We start from the raw sequence: 10,905 nt of genomic DNA on the forward strand, positions 1-10,905 counted from the left end.
GGTGGTGCTTTTGGTAAAGAATCAGCCTGTCAACGAATGAGGTACAGGAGACACAGGCAACATGAGTTTGATCCTTGGAGCAGGAAGATGCCCTGGGGAAGGAAATAGAAACCCACTCCAGTATTCTTGCTTGGGAAATTCCATGGACAGAGGAGCCTGGTGGCCTACAGTCCATGGGGTCGCAAAGAGTCGAACACAACTCAGCTCCAGTAGGGTAATAAATTATGAAGGGAACCAGTCAATGTAAAATTATATCCCTTTGAAAATATAATGAAGTTGTTTCTCCACCCCAGCTCAGGCCCACCATACTCAGGCACCTCTGCTCAAGGCAGGGCCGCTCAGTGATGGGGCTCTGGGTCCCCAGGAGGCTGGTGGTGTGTAGGCCATAGGCCGAATCACAACTGCTGCTGCTCCAGGAGCACAGGCCTGGCCTCAGCCCTTCCCTCAGTCTCTCCTGTGGGGCTCCTGCCTTGCCTGCTTGACCCACACCACTTCCTGTGAGAACGGGCCTTTGGAGTTGGGTCTGCAAAGGCCTTCCCGCCCCTTCCTCCTGGGATGAGAGCCCGGCCCCTCTCATCTTGGCCCCTGGGTGGGTCCCCTCCCCGCTGACACAGCACGTGGAGCCCCCATGCTGCTCTCAGCCCCCGGGAGTCCTGCCCTCCCCCTGAGTGCCTGCTGTTCTCACACCACGTACCCTGGGCCCTGCCAGCCAGCAGTCTGTGCTCAGCCAGGGGACTTGGCTAAACCCAAGCATCAATAGGCCCTCAGCCTAGTGAAGGCCCCTCCCTTTTCACAATGTCACCTGACAGTGGGGACCTCTCAGAACTCAGGGCTGAGCTTGTCGAGTTCTGCTCTCAGGTGATATGGGGTCTTATCCCCCTGCTCATTTCCAGGGTAAGGAGGTTCATTGAGGGGCGGGGGTTGGCCAGGATTCACCTTCCCCATCCTCACACCAGGCCCTGTGCCCCTGCCTTCCCTCTGAATTCTGCCCTCAGTACCTGTTCTTATAAATGATCCAGGCTACGATGCTTATGATGATGCTTATGACGAAAATGGCGAGAAGGACAATCTCGGTTACGTGGTTGCTGGCTGGGGCCATGGGCTGCACTGTAGGGGGGACTGTGGTTGGTGATGCTGCAAGGAGAGTAAGAATGAAGCCCTTGTCCAGACCCCAAACTCGGCAGATGCCTCCTCGCCCCCCTGACTCAGTACCCCTACTGTGCAGACAGCTTGCACCCATCACATGGAGGCCCGTGTGATAGATCCCCAGGCGAGATGGGGGGAAGGGAGGAGCCCAGTCCTCATGGGGCTCTGACAGCTAATGGGGAAGCAAGGTTTCCAACACAGCCACTCAGTCCTGCTGTGACATCAGAGATGGTGATATGAGGATGCAGTCCTCAGGAGCTGACAGCAGAGGCGGTATTGACAGTTTTCCCGAAGTGGAATTGGTGACATTTAGAAGAAGATTCTGGAAAGAGGGTACAGTGAGAAATAAATCCCAGAAATCAAAAAGATGTCTACAGGTTTGGGGTCAGCAAAAATCCATGTTCAGTCGTCCAAACGCCTGTGCTGTGAGGAGAGACATCAGGAGGTGGAAGAAGGAGGATGACAGAGCATCCCGGATCATTGTTCTCCCAGGAGCAACTCACTTTTTAAATTTATTTTTTTACATTCTTTTATTTTATTTTTATTCACGCCCAAAACATTGTTATTGGGGTATAGCCATTAACAATGTTATGATAGTTTTAGGTGAACAGCGAAGTGACTCAGCCATATACATACATGAACCCGTTCTCCCCTAAACCCCTCTCCCATCCAGGCTGGCACATACCACTGAGGAGAGTTCCGTGTGCTATACCGTGGGAGCTTGTTGGTTATCCATTTACATATAGTGGTGTGTACATGACCTTCCCAGTGTCCCTAACTATCCCTTCCCCTGGGTAACCATAAGCTTGTTTTCTAAGTCTATGAGTCTCTTTCTGTTTTGTAAGTTTTCTTGTACTATTTTTTTTTTTTAGATTCCACATATAAAGCATGTCATATGATATTTCTCCTTCTCTTTCTGACTTAGATCACTCAGTATGACACTCTCTAGGGCCATCCGTTTCAGGAACAGCTCACTGTAGATGGATCACTTTGCCAAAACACAGACACACAGACACACAGACACACACAGACACACACACGCACACACAGGGTGGGTCCATATCACCTTGAGTGGACTACCATTTCTTTATACTCGTCTCACTTACCTGAGGTCTTCAACATTTTCTCCCAGCGCACCATAAACTCTCAAAGCCAGGCCCGACAGTCTCCATGGAGACCTTCTTGAAGAAGTCGGTCACAGCTCTGTCACTCTCCCACTTCTCTTTAATCCGCCTCCCTCCAGAATGATTCACTGTCCAGTGCCCATTCTCTGAATCAAAACAGAGGCACATTTCTCCACTGAAGCCAAATTGCCAGGATCCACTGATGCGTCCATCCTCTTCACACCAGCACGTCATCCTGCCCTGCAGGGTCAGAGGGTCTGACCCCATCATGGAAAAGAAAGATCTCAGGCTCTGGACTTGACAAATTCTTTGCCTCACCGTGTCCACCTCCCCTGGGTCCAGGTAATCTGGCCCTGATCTCTCCTCCAAGGCCTGCTCCTTCCACTGGACTACTAGGGAAGGACCAATATCCAATTGAATTTTTTACCCATAAACAATGGATGCAGCTCCTTCAGTGTTTGGACTTCCTAATTCACCCCTGGACTCGAAGGACATGAGTTTGAGCAACCTCTGGGAGTTGGTGAAGGACAGGGAAGCCTGGCGTGCTGCAGTCCATGGGGTTGCAAAGAGTGGGACACGACTGAGCGACTGAACTGAACTGAATTGAACTCACCTCTGGGTGTGTGTTTCTCTGGTATAATGTCAGGCAATTGCCCCTTGAGGAAGTCCCCGATGTCTCTCAGTGTTTCTCTCTGGGTTTCCCAAGTGTTTGTAGTTTTCCCCTCCTCTCCCAATGGACTTGTGGATTGGATCATGGCGCCAACACAGTCATAGGTGAGAAAAGCATTCCCATCTACCTGGCCTTGAACCACACACCACGGCTCTCCAGGACTGGGGTGAGGATCGACGGTGAAGTTGAAGCAAGAGAGTGAGCACCTATGAAGGAAAACGCAGGTGAGGGCAGGTTTTGGAGAAGAAGACCCATTACCTCCTCCCCCCGCTTATGTGAGAGCAGAGGAGAGCTTCAGGGCTGGGTTGGTAGAGCAGGAAGGGCCCCCTGCCCCCCAACACCACCTACAGGTTGAGCAAGTGGAGAAACCACATAACATTAAGTCTACTCTGCTCATAAGACCCACACAGAACCCAAAGCGGCAGAAAGGAGAATTCACAATTGGGGTCACAGGATTGAGCAAGGCCAGGGAGATGCTGCTGATCTACCACGTTGATGGGTCTTGGGATCCTGGAGAAGCCCTGGCCCACATGGCATGGAAGAAAAAATCCAGAACTTCCGAGGCAGGTGGTAGAGGAGGGGATCAAAGGCTCAGAGAAGTGAATGTGCCAGGGTGGACACGGTATGAAAGGGCAGGAAAGTGTGCAGTCCCCCAGGTTCTATGGAGCCTGAGAGGAAAGAACGGATGAGAAGCATCGCCAACAGCTCCAGGGTGACTTTTGCTGAGGGTCAGGGACTGTGGTGGGACTGGTGTTCCTGTGCATTTGCAGCAGGAGTGAGGATGGAGAAGGCAGAAGAGCTGATGCCAGGGGGAGTGCCCTATGTCAGACACAAAGCAGATGCAGCGGCCAAGGGGACCAGAGAGCCCCACTGTACCAGGGCTTCACTGCAGGGAGTACCACACTGGCTTCTAGCACAGGGCGATCCTAGAGGCAGACAGAAGAGCAGTGAGCCCTGCTAAAAACTACACGATTGAAAGGAAAAATTATATAAAAAAACAGAGACAAACACAAGGCTGGATGTTCAGGAAGCTGAGTGCAGACATCCCAACAAAATGTCCAAGTCCTTTGTGCAGCATCCAGCACTGAGTCAGGTCTTATATTCAGAATCCATTCCTAGAGACAGAGATGCCAGGCATCAGCAAGGAGGGCCCTCTTATCACCACAGCAAGTGCAGAAGTCCTTCTGGCCTTGGAAGCCACACGGTCACTGACTGGAGTAAGTGTACACTTGGCAGAGAAGCCACCCCCACATTCATAAGGACCTACAGTGGGACTGTCATCATGTCCAGCAGTCTGAAACATCATCATGGCCCGCCTGTTATTACTGTGGTGCCTGACATCTGTGTAAGGAATACACATCTGTCCCACGTCCTGCCCACAGGAGTGTCACCCATTCACTGGTCCTCATAGTGCTCATTTCACATCCACTGCATTTGCAATATGAATGAAAAATCTTCACAGTTAGTAAATTACCATGTGGTGAGGGTACCATAGAAGCGATTTCCAAGTTCACACTTCTGACACTGAACTTCATCCCCTAATAGTACATGTAAGCAATATCATATTCTGGAGAAAATGACAGAGAGGAGCCCCTCTAGGGCTGCAGGAGTGTCATCCAAATCCTATCTCCATTTAATTCCCAGTGTGGCCCATAGATTTCTATAATTGTACATATGACATATTTCAGGCTCTGCAGACCATAGTTTTCTGTTACAACTGCTGTCCTAGCACAAAAGCAGTCACAGATGAGTGGTGAATGATGACCTGCTTCTTGGGCAGATGACCCAGCAGAACCTGTGACGTCAGAGGTATCTGTGGTCAGAAAGGTGCTAGTGTCGAATATGGCATTTTACTTGGAGGTTCACAACACAGACCCTTTATGTCCTGAAGCAAGGCCATGTGATTTGCAGTGGGGACTACTATACCATTTAAATGTGGCTCCTGGTATGGTCCTGAAGGCTGGTGGAGGTGAGGCCTCTGGTCATGAAATGTCAACCTTGTCTATCATGATCTGGGCTCATCAACCCGCTATCATTAGTTCAGATAGACCAGCCACCATAGGATTAAAGTGATATTGTGGTTTGGCATAAGAAGGGCCAGAGGCAGCAAATAAGAGAGCAGCAGGTGGCCTAGGCCTGACATCAGAATTGTTGTAGGAGCACTATTCTCCAGGGCCTGCCCCCGTGGCTCAGCAGTAAGGAATCCGCTTGCAATGTCGGAGCTGGAGTAGATGTGGGATCTATCCCTGAGTGAGAGAAGATCCCATGGAAGAGAGCATGGCAACCCACTCCAGTGTTCTTGCCTGGAGAATCTCTTGGACAGAGGACCGTCGTGGTCTATAGTCCATAGGATCATAAAGAGCTGGACATGACTGAAGCGACTTAGCATGCACACACTATTCTCTGCACATGCCAGAGGCTTCGTGCCGTGTCCCCTATATCTCCATGGACCATGGAAACCACTCTAGAGCAGAGGGGGTCAGGGAACATTAGCCCATATCTGCTGGACCCACACTCCTTTCACATTCACACCACCCAGAACCTACAAGACAGGACAGAGCAAGTTTTTGGTTCTCCAACAGGCAGCTAAGGCATCCCTTGTGCTAGTCCCTAAGGGATAAGTCAACTGTTACTGTATTGTGACCCAGGGCAGTCACATGGTTCTTTTGTATTTTTTCCAGGTCGTCTTTGCCTGCTCTTGTAGCACAAACGTGGAGATGTAGAATGCACTCAGACCCCAAATGGCCTGTCGAGACAAACAGATTTACTCTCTGTCTTTTGAAGAAAAGGTTCTCCAACTCCTGTCTCAAATAATAGCTATTATAGGCCACTGTCTCCATAGTCTCAGGGAATATGAATGTGGGACTGAAGGGTAGAAGTGGGGGTGCCCGTCCTCACCCTCGTGCCCTGTGTCACACACTTTGGGAAGCTCTTCTCCCATCTCTCCTGCTTTATGTCCTGGGGGCCAGGCTGGGAGGCTTCTGCTGGCGTGAATTCTCAGGCAAGAGGATAGGGTGCCAGTTGACAGAGGGCAGGTCTAGGATCCCTTCACAGATGGGAAGTGGTTGGAGGCCCTGAGCTTCTTGGGATGGGGAGGAATTCGGAAAAAATAGTGTTGTAACCAAGCAGGACTCTAAGGAGGCTTCCTAGGACAGACTCCACCCATCTCACCGCCCCTCCCTCCTGCACTGACTCCCCCACTCCCCGCCCAAGTGGCGGACTCCGCCTCGACCGTTGTCCATCTCCCGCCACCTCTCCTGTGGCCAAGGCAACTGGTCAGACTCCACCCAGCCTTCCCCTGAACCCCCGTGGGTTTGGTCCCTCGGAAGCGGCCGCCACCTGTCCTGCACCCGCTTCAGTGACTCCGAATCCTGACGGGGGAGTCCGGGCGGCTGCAGCAGCATTTCGTGACGCCGACCTGCCTCTCACGTCTCCGTGCCTTTCTTCCCTCCTGAGGGGATGCAGGGGGACGGCATCCAGCCGCGAGGGGAGCAGGAGCCCAGCGGGAAAGGAGCGCAGGGGCCTTTAAAAGCAGCGAGGCGGCGCAGCCGCGGTGTTCCCCGAACCGCCTCGGACACCCCGTTCCTCTCGGGTCTCAGGGCCCCATGTCCTCTCCTCCCAGGTTAATCCCCGAACTCACCGCCTCGCGCCGTGCAGAACCGGAGAGCCACGAGGAGCACCAGAGCCGCGAAACCAAGACGCGCTCCGGGGCCAGCCTTCCAGCCCATCACCAGCTGGAGACTGGTTGGATCCGACTTGGCGGGAGCTATTTATAGCCCGCCCCGCATTTCAGTCAGTTCTCCACCCCGGCCTCCTCCCCTCGTCACTGACGCCGGGCAGTAGCCGACCCTCGTGACTGACTCCTGTCTCCTCCCGTCCCTCAGCCTTTCTTTTCTCCTCCGAGTCCCTCTCGCCCCTCTACCTTCCTCCCCATTCCCGCCTGCAGTCTTCCTGCGGTGGTGGTTTACTCGCTCAGTCGTGTCCGACTCCTGCGACCCCGAGGGCTGTAGCCCGCCGGGCTCCTCTGACCATGGGGATTCTCCAGGCGAGAGGACTTCAGTGGGTCGCCATGCCCTCCTCCTTGGGATTTTCCTGACCCTGGGATCGAAGTCGGATCTCCTACGTTGCAGGATGAGTCTTTACTGACTGAGCTTCAATGGAAGCCCCGCTTTTCTTAAAAGACACAAGATTGCCCCCTGCACGCCCCAAAACACCACCCCCACCGGAAAACTCTGCGGATCTGTGGAAGGGCCTGGAGAGAGCCCTTAACTGCAGTGTCATCAGCAATATATTTTCTAGTAGTTTCTGTCCCAGGGTAGTCCTAGACATTTGGTGGGCCAAAGTAACTGCTCATTAGAAAGGGTTTGAGGACTGAGTCCGGAACCGGATTTACAGGATCCGCGTGGAGACGGGGAGCCTGTGCTCCCCCGGGCGCCCCCTGGCGGTCTCTTCCGGCTGCTTGTTCTACTCTGGTGTGGTTGTGCATGCTAAGTTGCGTCAGCCATGTCTGACTCCCAGTGCCCCATGGACTTTAGCCCACCAGGCTCCTCTGTCCATGGGGATTCTCTAGGCAAGAATACAGGAGCGGACTGCAATGCTCTCCTCCAGGGGATCTACACTGTGGCCTGTGTGATCCATTTTCTTCCCCCTCATAATTTACTTTTATGCTGTGTCCAAGTAGCATTGAGCATCTCAGGTTTACGTCTCAGGGCTATCCACTGATGAAGAGTGAGATCATCCATCACTCACTGGGGCTGACAAGACCTCCTGATTCTTGGGAAGTGGGTCTACCAATGACATTGAGAGGTCAACGTCTGTGACAGAGGGCTCCATCTCTCTGTTATCATGGGGCTCTTGGCCTCTGCTAGCTTCAGGGGTGACTGAGCCCTAACCTCCGAAGGTCGTGCTGACACCTCAGCATGGGTAGTGCTCCATTTCATGTCTTGTCACTGAGTGAGGCTGGGTTCCCTATTTACAGATGTGGAAATAGATGTGAGCAGAGTTTTACCGCAGTAGCAAGAGCAATCAGGTGGAGTTTCATGTTGTTGGAAGTATGCTAGTTGTCAACACTCATTAAAATCACCTCCCAGCTGATTCCACTCCCATCTGGGGTCTAGACTGTGTCCAGGTGCCAGGAGCATGCACGGGGTGGGGGGGGGGGGGGGGGTGGGGGGTATGGGGTGGGGGGGCAGGCCTGTCCAGAGAGCCCCATCTTCCCCCACCTGGCTGTCCTGACCAGGACACTAATGCTGTCTTTCTGCCTTTCTCCTGCTTTCCCAGTCACTTGCCTCTTTGCCAGCCTCCTCCACTGGGGCTACGTGGTCCCCGTGTTGCCTCTTGCCAGAGATTAAACCCAGGCCCCTGTCCCCAGGCCTATGCATGAGAGTCTTCCCCTGACACATAGGTCACCTGAACCCACCAGGTTGCTGCCTCACCCAAGCCTGAGTCCTGTCCTCCTCCCAGCCCCCATGTGTCTCTTGTTCCCAAATTGTTACACACCAGGCTCTTGGCCTCCTTCATCAATAGAAATCAACCAGAGGCCAGACAATAGAAATAAATCAAATTTCTTAATCAAAGGAAATTGAGGCAAGGGTTTATTGGGGCTCCTGCTGCAGCTGAGGGGAGAGAGGACAAATGACAATTTCGTTGCTTGCTCACTCCCCGAGGTAGTGGGGGGAGCTTGTTCCTTCTATGGGGTGAGGGGAGGGGTATTCCCAGGGGTCAGTCAGAGGGGTGGCTAGGTGGCTGGCTGAACCCTCAAGTGTTGTTGTATGCTGGGGGCACGTGAGGCATCCTGCTTTTGCTCTGGGCTCTTCAAAAGTGGCGGTTGGGTTTTTCATCTCTTTGTATCTTTTTCCCAGAATAGCTTCAGCTACTCCACCTAAAAAACACTCTAATAAAACCTTTTTATTTTATGTTGGGTATGGCTGATCTACAAACAGTGTTGGGATAGTTTCAGGTGAACAGGTTAGGGACTCACCTGCACACACACACACATATATATATATATCCATTTTCCCTACACTCCCATCCTGACAGGGCAGTCACATAACATTGAGCAGAGTTGTGAGTTCGTTCTTTGGGCTGGGAAGATTCCCTGGAGAAGGAAAGAGCAACCCACTCCAGTATTCTTGGTTGGAAAATTCCATGGACAGAGGAGCTGGCAGGCTACAGTCCATGAGGACAGAAAGAGTTGGACACACACAGAAAGAGAGCACACACACACAGACACACCATGTGCCATACTTAGGCCCTTGACGGCTATCCATTTTAAATAGAGCAGGGTGTACATAACCTTTCCACACTCCCTAATGATCTCTTTCCCTCATCCCTCCTCCAGCAACTAGAAGTATGTTCTCTAAGTAAGTCTGTGAGTCCCTTTCTGAGAATGCAAAACATCCTTATTGCTGATATGAAGGAAGTTTTATGGGTTTGACTTCAAGATCCAACCAGCCACAATATTTTCTTAAGCCAAAGCCTAATCGAGATCCAAGCCCTAACTCTCTTCATTTCTATGAAGGCTGAAAGAGGTCAAAAAGCTGCAGAGGAAAAAATCTGAAGATAGCAGGGGGTGGATTATGGAGTTTAAGGAAAGAAGCCATCTCCGTAACATAAAGTGCAGAGTGTAGTAACTAGACCTGATGTAGAAGCTGCTGCAAGTTTTCCAAAAGATTTAGCTAAGACAATCTATGAAGGTGGCTCCACTGAATCAGAGATTTCCAGTGTAGACAAAACATCCATCTATTGGAAGAAGATGCCCGCCAGGACTTTGATACCTGGAGAGGAGTAGTCAATGCCTGCCTTCAAAGATTCCAAGAACAGGCTGATTCTCTCGATAAGGACTAATGCAGCAGATTACTAGAAGTCAGTGGTCCCTTACCACTTGGAAAATTCTAAAGCCCTTTAGAATTAGGCTGAATCTGTTCTGCCTGAGCTCTGTAAGTGAAACAATGAAGCCTGGATGACAGCATACCTGTTTACAACATTGGCGCCAAGTGTTTTAAGTCCAATGTTGAGAACAACTGCTCAGAAAGAAAGATTCCTTTCTAAGTATTACTGCTGATTGACAAAGCATCCAAGAATGTGATGGAGAAGTACAATGAGATTCATGTTATTTTCATGGCTGCCAACACAACATCCATTCTGAAGCACATGGATCGTGGAGTAATTACAATGTTCAACTCATAGTACTTAGGAAGCACATTATAGGCTGTAGCTGTATAGATAGTTATTCCTCTCTTGGATCTGGGCAAAGTCAACTGAAAAATTTCCGCATTGAATTCATTAAAAAAACAACAACGATATAGTCTTTTAAAAGAACATTTGCTAATTTATTTTTTTGGTGGCATTGGTCTCAATTGAGGCATGCGGGGTCTTTGTTGGGTCGTGCAGGATCCTTCATCGCAGCACACAGACTCTCTAGTGGTGTTGCCTGGGCTCAGGAGTTGCGACACGTGGGCTTAGTTGTTCGGTGACATGTGGGATCTTAGGTCTCTGAACAGGCATCAAGCTATTATTCCTTGCATTGGAAGGTAGATTTTTCACCACTGGGCCACCAGGGAAGTCCCTTTACAGTGGATTCATGATTATAGATTCCACTGAGAACAGTGAATCACGGGAATAGGTTGAAATGTCAACATTAATGTGAGTATGGGAGAAGTCGATTTCTCCCTTCACAGATGACTTTGAGGGGTTCAGGAATTCACTGGAGAAAGTAAGTGCAGATATAGTGCAAATAGCAAGGAAGCTACAGTTAGAAGTGGAGCCTGAAGATGTGGCTGAATTGCTGCAGCTGCATCATAAAGCTGAAATGAAGGAGGGTTCATTCTTATGCATGAGCAAAGAAAGTGATTTCTTGAGACAGAAACTGTTCTTGGTGAAGAAGCTATGAAGTTTATGGAAATGACAACAAAGGATTTAGAATATAGCATAAACTTAGTTGAAAAAAGCAGCAGCAGACTGCAG

The 10,905-nt window shown here is 50.8% G+C and overlaps 1 pseudogene; it reads right to left on the reverse strand.

The window, feature by feature from the left end:
* Positions 1-991: 991 nt before the first annotated feature.
* Positions 992-6,668, reverse strand: LOC128053166 (UL16-binding protein 1-like; annotated as a pseudogene).
* Positions 6,669-10,905: the final 4,237 nt, after the last annotated feature.

Source organism: Budorcas taxicolor, chromosome 9, assembly GCF_023091745.1.
Source record: "Budorcas taxicolor isolate Tak-1 chromosome 9, Takin1.1, whole genome shotgun sequence".
Lineage (NCBI taxonomy): Eukaryota > Metazoa > Chordata > Mammalia > Artiodactyla > Bovidae > Budorcas > Budorcas taxicolor.